This window comes from Oryctolagus cuniculus, chromosome 6 (assembly GCF_051225735.1).
Source record: "Oryctolagus cuniculus isolate XC-2025 breed Fujian yellow rabbit chromosome 6, ASM5122573v1, whole genome shotgun sequence".
Lineage (NCBI taxonomy): Eukaryota > Metazoa > Chordata > Mammalia > Lagomorpha > Leporidae > Oryctolagus > Oryctolagus cuniculus.
The window spans coordinates 72,279,967-72,301,550 of NC_142872.1; the positions used below are offsets into that span (position 1 = coordinate 72,279,967).

General features: G+C 39.7%; 1 protein-coding gene across 9 annotated transcripts in view; it reads left to right on the top strand.

Moving 5' to 3' along the window:
- The window catches only part of SPIDR (scaffold protein involved in DNA repair), a 454,456-nt gene that overhangs the window by 166,002 nt on the left and 266,870 nt on the right, over positions 1-21,584 (top strand). The gene's annotated exons all lie outside the window — the stretch shown is intronic.

Consider the following 21,584-nt stretch of genomic DNA (forward strand, 5'->3'; position numbering starts at 1 on the left):
ACACACACACACAGAGTTAAAAACTAATAAATGAATTTAGCAAAGTGGTAGGATTCAAAAGCAATATAGAAAAGTAAGTTGCATTTCCTTTCATTGTTATTTCAATACCTTTGACAATGAATTATCTAAAATAATTAAGAAAACAATCCCGTTTACAACATCAGCAAGAATAAAGCATGTAGCAAAAAATTAATTGTGCTGTTGAAGATTTGTGCTCTGAAAACTATGACTTCTTTCTCCAGGTGTTTCATAAATCTCAGAAATTATTCCAGAAGTTCAATCCATTCTAACGATCCTTCCTTATAGAGCTTTTCCATTCATAAAACAATTATTATTGAAGATTTGGCTTGGACAGTTCTGTAGTCCACCTTTTTTGCGCTAATTCAAACCTACGACTTTCAGACTTTTCTGAGTGTAACCTTATAATAAGGAATGCATTTTGTATCTTCTACACACACAGACAGACACAGACACACACAGATACACACACACACACACACACACACACACCCCTCTGAACACACAATTCACAAACAATGTTAACCTTTATATGCATATCTTTTATTTTTACCATAATCCTGGTCTCACTAAATTGATTTTGGACCCCTCTAATGAGTAGCCAACATGTAACTTGAAAGTTGCTGCTATGACTCAGTGATTTGTGTGATAAATAAAACTATTCTGAACATTCAGAACACCTACCTGTCCTCTGAAACAGTGCTCTTTTTCCTGATGTCTTCCTGTGTGGTCTCTCCATCAGCAGTTGGGGAAGGGAACAGTAGACATAGTCATCTATTCCAAACCTAATCAATAGTCACTCCAGAAAAATGCTGGAAATATTCATTTTAATAGACTCTCAGGTAATTTTTGCTTTTTCTAGCATTTAAGAAACATTGTTGTTCTAATTAAGTTGATCCTGCATTCCCATCTCCCCATACTCCTAGTAATATATTCTACTGATAGAACACTCAACCAGCATGTTCTCAACTAGTACACATTTTTAATTCTTATCTCCTGTATTACTTTCAGAGTCCTTTCCCAATTATCTTAACATTTGTCTTCTTGATTTCACATACTTGTATTAGAATTTTACAATATGAAAAATATTTGTTTCAAGGTGACTTGCCATGTGTGATCCAAGAATCCTCCTTTTACAGAATTCTTGGTCAGTCCATTGTTATACTTAGGACTTTCTTTTTTCATATCAAGGATTATAATGTTCAGTTATATTTATAACTCATTTGATCAGTCAGAAATTCAGGCATACATGAAGATTCCTTAGTCTTACTATCCAGGGAAATCTTAATAACACACTGACTTAAACACAAAAAAGAATTGAATGGTATCCAGAATTAATAGTTGGAGGGAAAAGTGTTAATGCTTCCATCACGTTGGTTGTGGAAGGTTGGCAGTCTTTCTCCGTGTGGTAACTCCAGCTTCAAATTCAATAAAAAGAATGCTTTCTTTTCCAATATTTTACTAGAAATGTCTGAAATGATTTTCATTGATCTAATTGAGACAGCAGTCCTTCCTTGAATGAATCCTAGTCTTTGTTGCAAGAGTACACCAGTCAGTGGCACTCTACCAGCTGTAAGTTTGACTCACAATTCTATTTCTTTTTTCAGAATCAGCAGCAATCATTTGTGATTCTATAATATGATATCTGATTTATTTATATTCTCCTGTCTATAAATGTTTACATGTACACATTTACTTGCTCAAACATGAATGAACTTGAACTGGAATGATCTACCTACTTCCACCTCTAAGTGGTTTAGAGGTGTTGCTGATCATTTTGAGTTTAGTTTTGAGTTCTGTGCATTATAAACAAATCTTTTATCCTGCTTCAGCCCAACATGTATGGTCTTGCCACATGAAAGTTCTTCCTTCCAATTTTGCTCTTGAATTCTTTTTTTCTATTTTTTAAGATTTTGTTTATCTAATTGAGAGGTAAAGTTACAGAGAGAGAGACAGAGAGAAAGGTCTTTCATCTGCTAATTCACTCCCCAAATGTCTGCAATGGCCAGAGCTGGGCCTATCAGATGTTAGGAGCCTGGAGATTCTTCAGGATCTCCTACATGGGCACAAGGGCCCGAAAGCTTGGCCCATTTTCTATTACTTTCCCAGGCCATAAGCAGAGAGAGCTGGGTCAGAAGAGGAGCAGCTGGGAGACAAACCGGCACCTAACATGGGATGCTGGTGCTGCAGGCAGAGGCTTAGCCTACTGTGTCACAGTGCCGGCCCCAACTTCTTTCTTATGAAGTAATCACACAAGAGACTGGTATGGTTGGATTTTTTTGTGACTAGATATGAATACTGCGTTTCAGCAGCAAGGCCACCATAAATTCTGAGTTGTACAGACCAGCTTTGCAGTGAGAGGTTGGGATAGTGTGGTTAGCTACAGGACTGGAAGGAGGAGGACAAGAAGAACATAGCAAGAAGCTGGCAAGAATGTTCCTAGTGTCTGGCCCCTTATAAACCTTAACTGCCAGATCCCTATATTTATCATTCGTTTGCTACAGTGTTGTTCACTCAGCATACTTGTTTAGTTTTCCCTTGCAAAAAAAAAAAAACAAAATTGACAGAACACCAATTCTTTGAGAACTTCTAGTCCATCCTTTTTCTTTGGGGAATTGAAAGTACGAGGCCCAGAGGAGGTAAGTCACTTGTTCTGATTACGCAACCAGTTGAAGGAAGAGACAGGGCTAGAACTATCCTCCTGGTTTTCAATGCCGGGTACTTTTTTTTCTTTTTCTTTTTAGTGATTAGTGCTTTTAATGTTGCCACACTTTGGTTATGAAAATGATTTTCTCACTCTCTACCAATTTCTTCCTGATACTACTATTTTTTTTTGGTGATTTTTTTTTTAACTTTTATTTAATGAATATAAATTTCCAAAGTACGACTTATGGATTACAGTGGCTTCCCCCACATACCGTCCCTCCCACCCACAACCCTCCCCTTTCCCACTCCCTCTCCCCTTCCATTCACATCAAGATTCATTTTCGATTATCTTAATATACAGAAGATCAGCTTAGTATACATTAAGTAAGGATTTCAACAGTTTGCTCCCACACAGAAACATAAAGTGAAAAATAATAGATGATTTTTTAAATGATGATGAAATCAGATCAGACCTATTGTCATGTTTAATCCCAGTGAGAGTCAAGTTGGGAATTGATAATTTCTTTTTTTTTTTTTACAGAAGATCAGTTTAGTATGCATTAAGTAAAGATTTCAACAGTTTGCACCCCCATAGAAACACCAAGTGAAATATATTGTTTGAGTACTCGTTATAGCATTAAATCTCAATGCACAGCACATTAAGGACAGAGATCCTACATGAGGAGTAAGTGCACAGTGACTCCTGTTGTTGACTTTACCAATTGACACTCCTGTCTATGGCATCAGTAATCTCCCTATGCTCCAGTCATGAGTTTCCAAGGCTATGGAAGCCCTCTGAGTTCTCCGACTTATCTTGTTTAGACAACGTCATAGTCAAAGAGGAGGTTCTCTCCTCCCTTCAGAGAAAGGTACCTCCTTCTTTGATGACCTGTTCTTTCCACTGGGATCTCACTCACAGAGATCTTTTGCCAGAGTGTCTTGGCTTTCCATGCCTGAAATACTCTCATGGGCTCTTCAGCCAGATCCGAATGCCTTTAGGGCTGATTCTGAGGCCAGAGTGCTATTTAGGACATCTGCCATTCTATGAGTCTGCTGAGTATCTCACTTCCCATGTTGGATCACTCTCCCCTTTATTTATTCCATCGGTTAGTGTTAGCAGGTACTAGACTTGTTTATGTGCTCCCTTTGACTCTTAGTCCTTTCATTATGATCAATTGTGAACTGAAATTGATCACTTGGAGTAGTGAGATGGCATTGGTACATGCCACCTTGATGGGATTGAATTGCAATCTCCTGATATGTTTCTAACTCTACCATTTGGAGCAAGTCAGCTTGAGCATGTCCCAAATTATACATCTCTTCCCTCTCTTATTCCCACCCTTATGTTTAACAGGGATCACATTTCAGTTAATTTTCAACACTTAAGAATAACTGTGTATTAATTACAGAATTAAACCAGTCATATTAAGTAGAACAGACAACAAAAACTACTAAGAGGGATAATGTATTAAGTTGTTCATTAACAGGGCTATGCTGATCAAGTCACCGTTTCCCATAGTGTCCATTTCACTTCAACAGGTTTCCTTTTTGGTGTTCAGTCAGTTGTCACCGATCAGGGAGAACATATGGTACTTATCCCTTTGGGACTGGCTTATTTCACTCAGCATGATGTGTTCCAGATTCCTCCATTTTGTTGCAAATGACTGGATTTCGTTGTTTCTTACTGCGGTATAGTATTCTAAAGAATACATATCCCATAATTTCTTTATCCAGTCTACCGTTGATGGGCATTTAGGTTGGTTCCAGGTCTTAGCTATTGTGAATTGAGCTGCAATAAACATTAGGGTGCAGACCGCTTTTTTGTTTGCCAATTTAAATTCCTTTGGGTAAATTCCAAGGAGTGGGATGGCTGGGTCGAACGGTAGGGTTATCTTCAGGTTTCTGAGGAATCTCCAGACTGACTTCCATAGTGGCTTGACCAGTTTGCATTCCCACCAACAGTGGGTTAGTGTCCCTTTTTCCCCACATCCTCGCCAGCATCTGTTGTTGCTAGATTTCTGCATGTGAGCCATTCTAACCAGGGTGAGGTGAAACCTCATTGTGGTTTTGATTTGCATTTCCCTGATTTCCTAATGACCTTGAACATTTTTTCATGTGCCTGTTGGCCATTTGGATTTCCTCTTTTGAAAAATGTCTATTGAGGTCCTTGGCCCATCTCTTAAGTGGGTTGTTGGTTTTGTTGTTGTGGAGTTTCTTGATCTCTTTGTAGATTCTGGTTATGAACCCTTTAACTGTTGCATAGTTTGCAGATATTTTTTCCCATTCTGTCGGTTGTCTCTTCACTCTCCTGACTGTTTCTTTTGCAGTACAGAAACTTCTCAATTTGATGCAATCCCAATAGTTGATTTTGACTTTGACTGCCTGTGCCTCCCGGGTCTTTTCCAGAAACTCTTTGCCTGTGCCAATATCTTGAAGGGTTTCTCCAATGTTCTCTAATAACTTGATGGTGTCAGGTCGTAGATTTAGGTCTTTAATCCATGTTGCTTCATGATTCTGCACGTGGAAATCCAATTTTCCCAGCACCATTTATTGAATAGACTGTCCTTGCTCCAGGAATTAGTTTTAGATCCTTGGTAAAATATAAGTTGGCTGTAGATGTTTGGGTTGATTTCTGGTGTTTCAATTCTATTCCATTGGTCTATCCATCTGTTTCTGTACCAGTACCATGCTGTTTTGATTACAACTGCCCTGTAGTATGTCCTGAAATCTGGTATTGTGATGCCTCCGGCTTTGTTTTTGTTGTACAAGATTGCTTTAGCTATTCGAGGTCTCCTGTGTCTCCATATGAATTTCAGCACCATTTTTTCCAGATCTGAGAAGAAGGTCTTCGGTATCTTGATTGGTATTGCATTGAATCTATAAATTGCTTTTGGGAGAATGGACATTTTGATGATATTGATTCTTCCAATCCATGAGCATGGAAGATTTTTCCATTTCTTGGTATCCTCTTCTCTTTCTTTCTTTAAGGTTTGGTAATTTTCATTGTAGAGATCTTTAACGTCCTTGGTTAAGTTTATTCCAAGGTATTTGATTGTTTTTGTAGCTATTGTGAATGGGATTGATCTTAGAAGTTCTTCCTCAGCCATGGCATTGTCTGTGTATACAAAGGCTGTTGATTTTTGTGCATTGATTTTATACCCTGCTACTTTGCCAAACTCTTCTATGAGTTCCAATAGTCTCTTAGTAGAGTTCTTTGGGTCCCCTAAATACAGAATCATGTCATCTGCAAAGAGGGATAGTTTGAGTTCTTCCTTCCCAATTTGTATTCCTTTAATTTCTTTTTCTTGCCTAATAGCTCTGGCTAGAACTTCCAGAACTATATTGAATAGCAGTGGTGAGAGTGGGCATCCCTGTCTCGTACCAGATCTCAGTGGAAATGCTTCCAACTTTTCCCCATTCAATAGGATGTTGGCTGTGGGTTTTTCATAGATTGCTTTGATTGTATTGAGGAATGTTCCTTCCAAACCCAGTTTGCTTAGAGTTTTCATCATGAACGGGTGTTGAATTTTATCGAATGCTTTCTCTGCATCTATTGAGATAATCATATGGTTTTTCTTCTGTAGTCTGTTAATGTGATGTATCACATTGATTGTTTTGCACACATTAAACCATCCCTGCATACCAGGGATAAATCCCACTTGGTCTGGGTGGATGCTCTTTCTGATGTGTTGTTGCATTCTATTGGCGAGAATTTTATTGAGGATTTTTGCATCTATGTTCATCAGGGATATTGGTCTGTAATTCTCTTTCAGTGCTGCATCTTTGTCCGACTTAGGAATTAAGGTGATGCTGGCTTCATAGAAAGAATTTGGGAGGATTCCCTCTTCTTCGATTGTTCTGAATAGTTTGAGAAGAATTGGAGTTAGTTCTTCTTTAAACGTCTGGTAGAATTCAGCAGTGAATCCATCTGGTCCTGGGCTTTTCTCTGTTGGGAGGGCCTTTATTACTGTTTCAATTTCTGTCTCAGTTATGGGTCTGTTTAGGTTTTCCATGTCTTCCTGGTTCAATTTAGGTAGGTTGCATGTGTCCAGGAATCTATCCATTTCTGATAGGTTTCCCTGTTTGCTGGCATACATGTCCTTGTAGTAATTTCTGATGATTCTTTGTATTTCTGATTTTATTGATTTGGGTCTTTTCTCTTCTTTTTTTAGTTAGTTGGGCCAATGAGGTGTCAATTTTGTTTATTTTTTCAAAAAACCAGCTCCTCGTTTGGCTGATTTTTTGTAATGTTTTTCTTGATTCAATCCTGTTGATTTCTTCTCTGATTTTAATTATTTCTCTTCTCCTACTAGATTTGGGTCTGGTTTGCTGTAGGTTTTCTAGATCCTTGAGATGCGTTGAAAGCTCATCTATTTGGTGCCTTTCCAATTTCTTGATGTAGGCACCTATTGATATAAACTTTCCTCTTAACACTGCTTTTGCTGCGTCCCATAAGTTTTGGTATGTTGTGCTGTTATCCTCATTTACTTCCAGAAAATTTTTGATTTCTCTTTTGATTTCTTCTATGACCCATTGTTCATTCAGGAGCATGTTGTTCAATCTCCATGTATTTGCATATGCTCTAGGGATTCCTGAGTTGCTAATTTCCAACTTCATTCCTTTATGGTCTGAGAAGCTGCATGGTATGATTCTAATTCTTTTGAATTTGCTGAGACTTGCTTTATGGCCTAGTATGTGGTCAGTCCTAGAGAAGGTTCCATGTACTGCTGAGAAGAATGTAAAATCTTTAGCTGTAGGATTGAAAGTTCTGTATATATCTGTTAGATCCATTTGGGCTATAGTGTCGTTTAAATCTACTGTATCCTTGTTGATCTTCTGTCCTATTGATCTGTCTATTTCTGAGAGTGGAGTATTGAAGTCCCCCAGTACTATTGTATTGGGGTCTAAGTCTCCCTTTAAGTCCGTTAATGAATCTTTCAGATAAACCGGTGCCCTGTAGTTAGGTGCATATACATTGATAATTGTTATATCTTCCTGTTGAATTGATCCCTTCATCATTATATAGTGTCCCTCTTTGTCTCTCTTAACAGTTTTTGTGGTAAAGTTTATGTTGTCCGATATTAAGATGGCTACGCCTGCTCTTTTTTCATTTCTGTTGGCATGGTATATCTTTTTCCAGCCTTTCACTTTCAGTCTGTATGGATCTTTGTTGGAAAGATGTGTTTCTTGTAAGCAGCAAATAGATGGGTTTTGTTCCTTTACCCAATCAGCCAATCGGTGTCTTTTGACTGGACGGTTCAGGCCATTAATGTTCAATGTGACTAATGATAAGTGGTAACTTTGCCCTGCCATTTGCCAAAGATAAGTTCTAATATATGCTTTGAATTCCCTGTGATCTTTTGCCGTGAGGTTTTCTTCCTATTTTCCTTCCTTTACCTTCTTTCATATTGATGACCATGTTTCTGTGTTTCTGTGTGTAACACATCTTTAAGCATCTTTTGCAGGGCTGGACGAGTGGCAACAAATTCTTTCAACTTCTGTTTGCGATGAAAAGTCTTTATTTCACCTTCATTCACAAATGATAGCTTTGCAGGATATAATATTCTGGGCTGGCAGTTTTTCTCTCTTAGTACCTGGGCTATATCTCGCCATTCCCTCCTAGCTTGTAGAGTTTCTGATGAGAAATCAGCTGTGAGTCTGATTGGAGATCTTCTGAGAGTAATCTGACGTTTCTCTCTTGCACATCTTAGGATCTTTTCTTTATGTTTCACTGTGGAGAGTTTAATTACCACGTGTCGTGGTGAGGATCTCTTTTGGTCGTGTTTATTAGGGGTTCTGTGAGCTTCCTGTACTAGGATTTCTCTGTCCTTCTCCAAACCTGGGAAATTTTCTGCTAATATCTCACTAAAAAGGCCTTCTAATCCTTTCTCCCTCTCCACGCCTTCAGGAACTCCTAGAACCCGAATGTTGGGTTTTTTAATAGTATCCTGAAGATTCCCGACAATATGTTTTAGATTTCTAATTTCCTCTTCTTTTCTTTGGTCTGACTGTATCCTTTCCTGTTCTCTGTCTTCTAAGTCCGATATTCTCTCTTCTGCTTCACCCATTCTGTTTGTAAGGCTCTCTATTGTGTTTTTCATTTGATCTATTGAATTCTTCACTTCAGTCACTATCACAGTTTCCTGTTGTACTAGTTGTTTCGTTTCATTTTGATTCCTCCTTAATATTTCATTTTCACGAGAGAGATTTTCTATCTTGTCCATTAAGGATTTCTGTAGTTCAAGAATTTGTTTTTGAGAACTTCTTAATGTTCTTATCAATCAGGCATGGAGCAGGCACTGCACTCATCACTCTGAAGTCATCTGTCCTCATAAATCATAGTGATGTGCAAATGTTCTCAATCCAGTGCACAAAGTTACAGGTTATTTGTGACACAAAGAAGGATAATTTTGGGGTCAGAGTCATCGATTTTTACTCTTTTAAATGTTAAATGGCTGATGTCTATTTAAACTTCTCTTTAATCTAAGATCACATCTTTTAGCTAATTAAAAAACATCAGTCAATTCTGTCCTGGTTGCCCCTCTTTCAGACCAGCTCTCTGCTAGGGCCCGGGAGTGCAGTGGAGGATGTCCCAAGTGCTTGGGCCCTGCAACCCGCATGGGAGACCAGGAGAGGCATCTGGCTCCCGGCTTTGGATCAGCGCGGTGCGCCGGCCGCAGCGCGCTGGCCGCGGAGACCATTGGAGGGTGACCCAACGGCAAAAAGGAAGACCTTTCTCTCTGTCTCACTCTCTCTAACTGTCCACTCTGCCTGTAAAAAAAAAAAATTTGTCTTCCATTATATTGTAGAAGGTAAACAACCAAGTAACATCCTCATTATCTTTTCTTGTAAAATTCTCATATACATCAGTTACCCAGAGGAAAATGTTGTGGGTTCCCATTTTTCTGTATTTGTTTTAGTTGTATGAAACAAATATTCTTTTCCCACACTTCAGCTTTACTGGTGCTTGAATATGATGATGGAAATACAATGGTGGGAAGTAGGGCCACAGATACCAAGTGAGGCAAGGGGGCCTTGCATATATTCACTCAACAGGTGCCTGGCCTTGCACCAGGCAGGAGACGCACTATGAATAAACAGAATCTGGTCACGGCACTCATAGAAACTCTCTTTTAGGGGCCGGCGCTGTGGTGTAGTGGGTAAAGCTGCCACCTGCAATGCCAGCATCCAATATGGGTGCTGGTTTGAGTCCCAGCTGCTCTACTTCCAATTCAGCTCTCTGCTATGACCTGGGAAGGCAGTGGAAAATAGACCAAGTCCTTGGGCCCCTGTGCCCTTGTGGGAGACCTGGAAGAAGCTCCCAGCTCCTGGCTTCACATCAGCCCAGCTCTGGCCATTGCAGCCATTTGGGGAGTAAACTAGGGGATGGAAGACCACTCTCTCTCTCTCTCGTTCTCTGCCTCTGCCTCTCTGTAACTCTTTCAAATAAATAAGTAAATATTTTTTTAAAAATTAGTAAAGGGAAAAACTGTAATGTGTTAGTTCCTTAAAGAATTATTATATTTATTTGCTTTCAAGATAAATTATACTGTATTCCTTATTCTAACAATTAGCTAAGATAAAATGCTCTGAGTAACACTCTTGGACAATTATAATAGTTTCAGACTTTGTTCACATTATGAAATAGTTTGGAAATGTTAGTGAGTATACTCATGTAAGAGACCCAATAGAGCTCCTGGCTCCTAGCTTTGGCCTGGCCTAGCCCCCACATTTGGGAGCATTTGGGGAGTGAACCAGTGAATGGAAGGTCTCTTCTGCTCTGTCACTTTACCTTTCAAATAAATGAATTTTAAAAATAAAAAATGTTTTCACAGTTAAAGATAAAGGGAGCTTGGGCTGGTGCCATGGCTTAGCAGGTAAAGACGCCGCATGCATTTAGGTACTGGTTCGAGACCAGCCCATATAGGCGCCGGTTTGAGACCTAGCTGATCCATTTCCAATCCAGCTCTCTGCTATGGCCTTTGAAAGCAGTAGAAGATGGCCCAAGACTTTGGGTCCCTGCATCCATGTGGGATATCCAGAAGAAGCTCCCAGCCCCTGGCTTCAGATTGGTGCATCTCGACCGTTGCGGCCAATTGGGGAGTGAACCAGCGGATGGAAGTCCTCTCTCTCTCTCTCTCTCTCTCTCTCTCTCTCTCTCTGCCTCTTTTTCTCTCTCTCTCTGTAACTCTGACTTTCAAATAAAGAAAAAATCTTTAAATAAAAAAAAGATAAAGGAAGCTGCAGGAATTTGGCATAGCAGTGCCTGATATGAGTCCCAGCTCATCTAGTTCCAATCCAGCTTCCTGCTAATGCATACCCTGGAAGATGGTAGGTGACAGTTCAAGTATTTGAGTTCCTTCTACCCACATGGGAGATCCAGATTGATTTCCAGGTTCCTGGTGTCAGCTTGGCCCATCCCTGGCTGTTGCAGGCATTTGCAGGGTGATCCAGCAGATGGAAGATCTCTCTTTGCCTGTCTTTCAAATAACGTAAAAATAGTTTTTTTGAAAGAAAGAAAAGAGTGTGAAAAGAAAAGTGTGAAATGATAGATACTACTGTCCTTTCACTTATGAAGTATTAAAAAAATCACACCTTTGTGTCAGGAAGTTAAACATTCAATAATGAGGGGCTAGCATAGTGGAGTAGCAGGCAAAGCTGCTGCCTTTGATGCCAGAATCCCATGTGGGCACCAGTTCGTGTCTTGGCTGCTCTGCTTCCAGTTTAGCTCCCTGTTAGTGGCCTGAGAGAAGCAGCAGAAGATGGATCAAGTCCTTGGGCCCCTGCCATTCATGCCAGAGACTTGCATGAGGCTCCTAGCTTTTGGCTTCAGCCTGGCCCAGCCCTGGCCATTGCAGCCATCTGGGGAGCAAACCAGTGATGGAAATAGATCTCTCTCTCTCTCTGTCTCTTCCTCTCTATGTAACTCTGATTTTCAAAATAAATAATTCTTTTTTAAAAAATTTAGTAATGAGACTGGTTTTTCCAGGAGGCGGTTTTCAAAATGAAAGGTATAGTTGTTCTTTGTCTTTGGGCATTATTTGCCTTCAACACACTTACAGACTTTGTTCTGTAATCTCCAACACCGCTTAAGCCCTCCTTGTCACCCGCCAGAACTTCAGATGAGCCTTTCCATGTTCGTGATGCAATGACGGATGAGGCTGTGGGCAGCCCTGACCCTGAAACCACTTACCACCTGAATCCCTCCACCTCCTCAGGAGTGGTGCCTGTGGTACCCTGACAGTATAGCTCATAGAGTGAGGTTTTTGGCATCCTTGGGGAAATACAGCCAGCAATCTGGCTACCACCTGTTTCCTGTGAGGATGTGGAGTCCCTGAAATGGAGTCGTGGTCCAAACCTACCTTCTCAATAGTCAGGTGAGAAAGAAGAAACATCAGAGCCTGCATTTCTACACAGAAATAGCAGTGTGAGCAGGCAGATGCAGCTAGGATTCCATGTAGACATGTGTGTGCTTGATGCAGTATTTTCTTACAGGAAGTGAAGTAGAAAATGCTAGGCTGATCATTTCTACCAAAGCAAGTTGATTGAAAAGATAAGCTTGCTTATTTAGTTGAGAAATAATTGTTTGGAAATACATATGATCTACTCTTAAGTCTCCTAACATTGTATATTTAATCCCAAGAAAGAGGTTTATGGTGAGCTAATCATTTAATAAGGCCAGCTTCTGGCAGTATTTTATGCCTTTAAAAATGTTTGATTTCTATGAGGACATAGAAGATTTCTTTACATAATGACAAATCCTAAAGCAATTTATGTTTCTTTAAATGTAATAAATGAGAATGGCATGGGTTGAGGAAAGCTTATTCAAAGTCTTTAAATAGCATATGGATTTTTTGTTTTAAACTCCTTTGCTGCCTTATCTCCCACCCTTTGGTTCAATTGTAGGGATCCTGCTTGTGACCTCAGTGTGGGTCAGCTCTGATTTGGCTGGAGAGGTTTAGTTTCAGTTCCTTTTCTTACTTCTCCTTTCCTCTGGGGTCAAGGGAGCTGACTCTGGATTATCTCCAGCTTCCCCTAGGCCACTAAAACCAGAAAGTCCATTACAGTGCTCAATCTATGTTTCCCCCCCTATTTTATGTCCTTAGATGTGTTTCAGTGCAGCAGCGTTATTTAATATGGCGCTCTGTTGTAATGGGCCAGAAGAATTCACTTGAATATTCTTGGCTGAATGGCAGAAATTGTGGTGTTAGTTTGTCCAATATTAGAGCCTTGGTTTTGTGTCCCAAGTGACAATCATTTCCAGCAATTATTTTGAATATGAATGAGCAGAGAAATAAAGGGTTCATCTTTAACTTTCATAATATCAACATACTTAATTTTATTAAAAATAATGAGATCTAAGAAATAGATGAAGGTGTGCTTAATATCAGGGAGCCTTCCATCCAGCTAATATATCTGTCATGCATTAGTTGCTTCTGTCACATCTGTTTTTACCTACACTCTTGGAAACAAATATTTTCTTGTGAATTATTATACATAAAAGTCTATTAAAGGGTATTTGGTGATACTGTGGAATTAAATGATGCTTTTGTATTCCCAGTGGGTTTATTTAATTTATGCTTTCTCCATTTCTTTTTCCATGAGAAGTTTTAAGATAGTTTTTTTTTACAGACCTGAAATTTAACAGAATTTCTTTACTCTCTCTTGTAAATAACCCCAAAATAATGCTGCAAAGCTAGTCTATTCTAACTGTAATATACTTATATAGAAGGTAAAACATGTTTCCTATTGAATTAATGTATGGAGCTTGATAAATAAAATTCATTCATCGGGTTAAATTGGTACCCTGTTAATGATGAAAATTATCCATAGGTTGAAAACTCTGTGTTTGACCTTCAGAAAATATTGATATTGACATGACAGCATTTCCTTTTGCTTGCTCAACAAATTGTCATTCCTTCCCTCCAGCCTAGTTCAGTATCACATTGATACTTGTCCATGCTGTGAAATCATGCAGATGTCATTGTAACCTTTCCCCAGCCTAGTGTTCCAAACTTCTTCAGTTGATTTTTATTTTCAAAGGGACTATAGATTTTCCACTTGGGATCTTTTCCTGGAGAAGCCTGTTTGGATGTGCAAGTCCAGACTTGATTTCTCCTCATCTTTCAGGGGAGATTGCTGAAGGGATAGTGAGTCAGAAGGCCAGGTGGCCCTGTGCTGGCCAGCATCTGCAGCAAGAATCTTCCAGTCTGACAGTGATCTGAGAATGGATTGCTTTTTATCTAAATGCACTGCTTGTTATCTTCCTTCACAAAAGTGGTAGTAAATTCATTTTCCTGTATAGGAAACTTTTCAGCTGGCAGATGTAATAAACAAATTCTTTGGTCAGTAAAATGCCCTGTGAAGTTGGAAAACATTGGAAAGTGTTCCTTTGCATCGTGACAGGAATATAAACGAGTAACTTGCACCCCATGTTTACTCCCTTTCCGTCTACCAGTGTGCACCTTCCCTGGGTATTCTTTCCTGGCACTGGGCACAGGGCTAGTTGCTTCTCCTCCTGGCTTGATAGCAGCACTTCTTGGTTGGCTACCACCCATGTTCATTTTTCCTCTTTGTTCTTTGCCCACTCCTTCTTTGTGTGCTGCTTTAACATGGTTCCTTCAGGCTCTTGTCCTGCGTCTTTTTACTTCTTGTCTAAGTTCTCTTCCTGCATAATCAATGATCATGGCCACCTCCCCCTGCTAGGCCTGACCTGTGGCATCTTCTAGCCCAGGCTCAGTTCCACCTGCACCTAAGTGACCCCACCCTCGCCTTTCTATCACCCAGTCATCTTAGAGCTTTCTCTTTGATTTTTTCAGGTTCTCATGAACCTGTCTCTTAAGTCAAATGCCTTCATTTATTCCACCTGCCATTACCTGGGTTCAGGCCCCTATTCCTTCATGCCTGGATGCTTTTGTCAGTCTCCATCTGGTTTCCCTAACACCCAGTCTTTCCTCATTCTCAGTCTATGGGGTCATCATCCTAAGAGACAAAACTGATAATGTTAGTCCCTGCTTTAAAAAGTTACATTTCCACTGACCTCCTCATATCCTTGGAATAAGTGTCACTCACCTGTGAGCTTTGTTGTGGCAGTTCCTCAGCTCTGCTGACTTAATCTCATTCCTCACCACCCCTCTTTGTGCTACCTACACATGTGCACAATGCTTTGTACCACTTTGTGGATCAAGCTGTAGCTTTCACTTTATGTGCTTAGACACTAGGCCCAGTATACTATTCTCTCTTAGTGCTTTGTAATTATTCTTTTGGTATTCTGTGGCATTATAATACCAAAGGATGTAAGGAATAACTGTACAAGATCCTACAAACATGTATCCTGAGCCATGCTTGGTATCTTAGGAAACCAGTGTTGAATTTTAAAACATTACAGGACATCCTAATGCAGAAACTGTCATAGGCAGATATTGGTTCAGACCACCTGTACCAGGGCTGAAGGGCCTATGTGGGCCACATCATCTGGCCTCAGTTTCTTTATTGGGAAAGGGTAACTTTGTTAAACCTTAGGTTATTTCTACTTTTACAGTTCTGTTTCACTGTTTCACCTTATCATGTATGTTAATACAGCTAGAAGTTGTTCTCAGAATATTCCTGGCTTCAGAGTCCTTCAGAGCTGTGTGTGGTACTTGCAGTTTTCAGCATTGCAACTCGGTGATCTCTTATTGCTTGCCTTTCCAGAGTGGTGCTTTTATGGTAGTGGTCACTCTTCTACTTTTCCCTCTCTTCCCATCAGTTTGTTACAATTCCATACACCAAGACTAAAACTCAAGTTCAGCAGTTGTGAATTTGCCACGCTCCTTTTCGGATATGCACTGTTCTGGCGCATTGTCAATTCTGCCTGTTTCTACCCAAATATAGTGAGCTACCTAACTGCTGATGAGTTGTTCCTTAGAATATCCTTTATTAATCACCAGAGGGGGCAGAGGTTGAAGGAATGATGTTGAATTAGAATGAAGGGTAAAGAAGCATTTAGAACACCCAGGATTCTGTCGGCTCACTAGGGAGGGGTACTTTTAATTCTTCTTACTGCACAGCTCATAGTGTGTCTTCCTCACAGTGAGGATGTTGCTATGTACCAGTGTGCCTGTGCTTCTGGTGTTCATCAGGACTGTTTAGAGGAGGTGAGAGTAACAGAGTAACCACCCATAATTGACTACCTTGCTATTTTAAGATTGAGTTCCTGAAATTCTTCCCAACATACTCCCTTATTTCTCATTTGATGCTACATTTATAAAAATAGGAGTACTTTAATATCTATTTCTATAAACTTTTTATATGTGTAGAGCTTTAATATATGACCTTTTAAAACTTGTTTTCAATGTGATTTTTAGAGACAATTTATTCCTATTTTCTGAGTCAAAAATATTACCTAAAGTGAGATGAGATAAGGTATTTTAAATGACACTTCGTGTCATTTTGCACACCAGGTGGTTCTGTCTGCATGACGCAGCCCCTGTACAGTCGACTCAGGCATAGCAGCATACCACAGAGTGCGTGGCTGTAGCAACAGATCTCTATTTCTCACAGTGCTGGAGGCTGCAAGTAAGGATGTTGACAGGCCCTCTTCCTGCTTTGTATGACAGCCACCTTCTGCCTTCTCACTGGTGCTCTTCCCTCTGCATAGATAGAGCTCCCTGGTGTCTCTTTTTACAGGATAGGTCTTCTTCTTTCAGAATGGAGTCCTAACCTTCACAACTCATTTAACCTTAATTATTTCCTTAGAGACCCCTTATCGTAATACAGCGACACTAGGGGTTAGTGCTTTCACATACGTGCTTTAGGTGGACACAGTTCCTGTATCTCCTGATTGTCTGATTTAACTTTGTTTAGAGAGCTATTGTTTTTAAAGCCATTACATGCTTTTTTCCTTACTTGGATTTCTTTAAAAATGGAAATTTCCCTTGTCTATTCACTCTGTATAGAACAGTACAGGCTATCCCTGCAGAAAAAGTATCTCTCAGTGCCCGGTACAGCACTATGACACCATGATCCCCAGGAGGCTAAGTGTTCACTTAAGCTACGTGGTGCTCATCCCTAGGGATTGTGATAAACTTTCCCCTCTCCTGGTCAGTCTTGTCTACTTGGGTTTCTTTTTCTTTTCCTGTTTTTTTAAGAGCTGGGTTTCAGATTTCTGTTTCATGCTTAGAATTATTGTGGCTTTTGGAGAAGAATATTTTAAACTGGGTGAAAAGGCAAAAAAATGTGGAATCAAGAAGTGAAAGCACAATTGTTTACAGTTCAGTAAGTAGATGTGGTTAAGAAATGTGTCTGTTCATCATTGCCAGATGACTTAAAATTTTATGGGGGATCATAAATTTTAAACAAAAAGTAATTGTACTGTTTCTAGGATAAGTATGCGAATTTCTCTATAGTTTTTTAAGGTATTATAGGCTAAATCCTTAGGGATTTTGTTCAAAAATTATCTGTGAAATGAATCTAATGACAGCTTATATTTGCTTGGTAATTTAATCAATAACTTAGCAAAGACTCACCCCCTGACTGTTCACTGGTATATATCACTGCACGGGGTTTGGGATTCATTGGTAAAATCAGGAATAGTTGTAACTTCTTAAACAGATTAATTGTATCTAAATAAATATAAATCAGCAGTTCATGTTGATGAAAAAATAGTACAATTCAAGCAATAAATAGATAAAACATAAGTGGAGTTTGATTTTGGAATGTATTGTTCATTTTTCTCTTTGGAGTATCATTTGAATAACAGTTCAATTTGCATTCTCTAGGAACATGTCAGGTGCAATAAAGGTAAATGGAACGCAGGTCAGAAGCATCCTGGTTGTCGGTGAAGTCACTCCTGGAAACAAAGTCCCCAAATTCTTAACATTGGTTCTTATTAGGGTTAATTTGGCTTTTAAGTATTTGTGGATGCTGATAAAAGTGTAGCACACAGTCCATAGTTTAATAGAAATTACTCATTCTCTAAAAATCAGGTATAAATGAGAGGTGCAGTGATGACATAAAGCAGAGTTTTGCTTAGAGAGAAGTTCTCCAGGAAGACAGTGATGGAACTCTTATTATAAAAGCATGATTGTTTATTTTTCACCTTATTATGCAAATAAATTGCTTGAATAGAGCTGTGGAATTTCAGGCTAGAACAGTAATAAATAATAGGCAACAAAACAATGAATACAAATGGAAAGTAGTTTGAATTTTAGCTATTGGATAGGCACTGAAGGACAGAGGGCTCTCATTAAATGTACATTTTAAATGATCACTCTGGTAGAACTTACGAACAATAGGTTGGGAGAATCAGGGAACAGACTGGGGAGGTCAGTTAGGGCCAGGTTATTTATCGTAATAACTAAGACACATCTCAATCCTAATAATATGACAAACTTAGTTAATATTCTTCCTTTGCAGCCATCCCCCCAAAAAGAGACCTGCACATCTGAAATCTTCTCTATATCAATAAATGTTAGTGCCATTCTTATTCTTGCTTAGGCCAAAAACCTTGACGTCATTCTTGACTACTGTCTTTCATATCCACTCCTAATCTATCAACAAGTCCTACTAGCTCTATTTTCAAAGATTATTTGGAATTTAGCAATTTCTTAGTTCTCCCAGCTGTTCCCAGGCCCTGCCACTGTCTTCTCTTCTGGATTGCTGCAGGTGTGTCCTAACTGGTCTTGCTACTTCTGCCTTTGCCCCTTCAGTCTTTTCTCAGCATGGCTCATGATTTGACTTCCCCATTGGTTTCCCATCACACTCAGAGGACACACCCAAGTCCACACACTATGGTGTAAGACCTGTCTCCTCCCCGCTTGATCATTCTGATCTGATCTCTCCTCCGTTGCTCAGGCTCAGGCCCAGGCATTTTGTCCTAGGCAAAACATAAAGTAAGCTCTTCTCTAAAAAGGTAAAATGAACTTTAGAGGAAAGATGAGACTTCTAATGGGGATACCTGGGCCACAATAATATGCCCTTTCTCTTTCAGAATTTGGAGGACCTAGCCCATCATGAAATTTATTATAGGCAAATCATTTGACTTAAGTCTAGAATGTTTTCATTCAAATGCAACCTTGAGACTCTGCAGCATTTAATTTGATCTGTATAAATGTGCAAATATCAATTTGTCTTCCTCCTAGAGTCAGACTGTGGTCCGAGCAGAGTGTGGCATAGGTTATAGAACATACTGAGCATTAACATTGACAACAAAAGTGGAATTTAAATTATATGGTTCATTAAGGAGGAAAACAGAAAGCATGTGCCCTTCTATGTTTTATAAAGTCAGTAATTCCTCCATAAGTGAAAGAAGGTAATTAACTAGGACCAGAGTTAAAGATATTATTTAAAACTTCACAGTTAACAACAAGTATCTCAAACAAAAAATTTTTGATACTGGATTCATTTATTATTTTGTGAGGAAAAGCCATGTAATGACATTTTGTAAAATGTAGCATGGGTTTGTAGCCTTGTGGTTTGGATTCCTGCATCTCACACTAGAGTACTGGGGTTTAATTTCCACCTCTGGTGCCTGACTCCAGGTTCCTGCCAATGCAGAGCCTGGGAAGCAGCAGTGATAGATCAATGGATTGAATTCTCTCCATGTGGGAGACCTGGATTGAGTTCCGGCTCTTATCTTCAAGTGTGGTCATTTTAGAACTCTTTGTCTATTTCTCTCTCTCTCTCTCACACACACACACACACACACTCACACACATGCACACACACACACACATATCCTCTGAAATAAATGAAGTGTGGAAGGTATAATACAGTAGTTTGAGTTGAGGGCAACAAGGAAAATTGTAATAACAGCTAGTGGTGACCAGTGTAGGCTTAAAAATTCCCCGATGTCCATCCCTGATTTGCTACGCTTGGATAAACTCTGTGTGTGTGTGTGTGTGTGTGTGTGTATACTCAACTTTTGCTGGCTAAGGAATGAGGGGGAAAAAGGAACAATGAGTGTGTGTGTGTGTGTGTGTGTGTGTATACTCAACTTTTGCTGGCTAAGGAATGAGGGGGAAAAAGGAACAATGAGCACTTGTTGATATCTTTGGCCGATGCAGAGAAAAATAGCTATTTCAGAGAATAGTGGTAGCACATATATTTTAAAGCCAAATGGGTTAGCTTTTGAGGTATCTTACAAGATAAAGAGAAACAAAATAATAATATAGGAGGAAAATCCAAATTACTATGTGGTTAGTATTTGGATAACTAAATGTACAACTTAATGTCCATGGTAACAAGTATGTTATGAAAAGTTTTTCTCTTAGAAATACTTACAGATGTTTTTGTCCTCTATAGGAGTATGATTTCCTCTTCCAACATACTAAGTTACTTTACTTTGTCCTATCTTGTATAGCATTCATTCTCCTCATAAGATACACATTAACTCATCAACACAACCCACAACGCTATTTTTTAAAATTTATTTATTTATTTATTTGACAGGCAGAGTAATAGAGACTGGGAGAGGGAGAAAGAGAGAGAGAAACACAGAGATATTCTGTACTTTGGTTCACTCCCCAGATGTTTGCAGTAACCAGGACTGGGCCAGGCCAAAGCCAGGAAACAGTAACTCCATGAGGGTCTCCCTCATGGGTGGCAGTGGCCCAAGCATTTGGATAATCTTCTACTGCTTTCCCAAGTACACTAGCAGAGAGCTGGATTGGAAGCAAAGCAGCTGTGACTCAAACACTTTGTTATGGGATGCCAGAGTTATGGGATGCAGCTTAACTCACTGTGCCACAATGCTGGTCCCTGAGTTGACACACATTTAAACGGATCCTGGTGACCTTTATATTTCAAGTGTCATTTAAATCCAGTAGGCACAAATATGTTTACTCAGTTTTGTTATGACTTCTTGGTCATTAAAACCGAAACCAAAGACTTTTTGAGCAATTAGCTAAAAAAATAAACCATCATTCATGAATATATTGAACAAATGTTATCCTTTAAGGTAAATACTGTCCATTTTTTTAAAATGTTACTTATTTTCATGTATAAGGCATAGCAATACAGAGAGTGAAATCTTCAGTCTACTGGTTCATTCTCCAAATGCCTGCAACAGCCTGGACTCTGCCAGGATGGAGGCAGGACCCCAGAACTCCATCCTGGTCTCCCACATAGTGGCAGGGGCCCAGCCAGTTGAACTGTCATCTGCTGCCTCCCAGCATCAGGGAGGCAAGGAGCTAGATTGGAAGTGGTAATGTTGGGACTTGAAATGACATGCCTTCTTTGCTGTTCTGAATTCATATTTGTGGTCTCTGATCTTTGTGGCTCTTTCTCTTTGGCGTTAAGTTCTTGAGAAGTTTCTCTCTTCTTTTCCAGAGCAAGCTCTGTTGAAATCATGACCATTTTACTGCCACAGCGGCAAGCCACACAGGAGTCCATAGGAGTCCATTTCTCAACCTGATATGTGTCTTTACATTTTAAATAAGCCCTGAGAGAGAAAGGTCTTCCTTCTGTTGGTTCACTTCCCAATGACCACTATGGCTGGTGTGCTGCGCCTATCCGAAGCCAGGAGCCAGGTGCCACCTCCTGGTCTCCATGTGGGTGAAGGGCCCAAGCACTTGGGCCATCCTCCACTGCCTTCCCAGGCCACAGCAGAGAGCTGGACTGGAAGAGGAGCAACCGGGACAGAATCCAGCGCCCCGACCGGGACTAGAACCCGGTGTGCCGGCGCCACAGGCAGAGGATTAACCAGGTGAGCCGCGGCGCCGGCCACAATTTCCTATTTTTAACTGGTATTTACCTGAGAGATATTTTACTCTTGGATTTGTCAGGATCTTTGATTTCTAGGATTAGACCTGCAAGTAATCCTCTTTGTCCTTAAGAAAGTCATCTGAGCAAATGACTATATTTTTCAGTTTTCTTATCTGTCAGAGATTAATATCTTCCCTATGTATTTTATCTGGATATTGCTGATCAAGTAAGAGAAT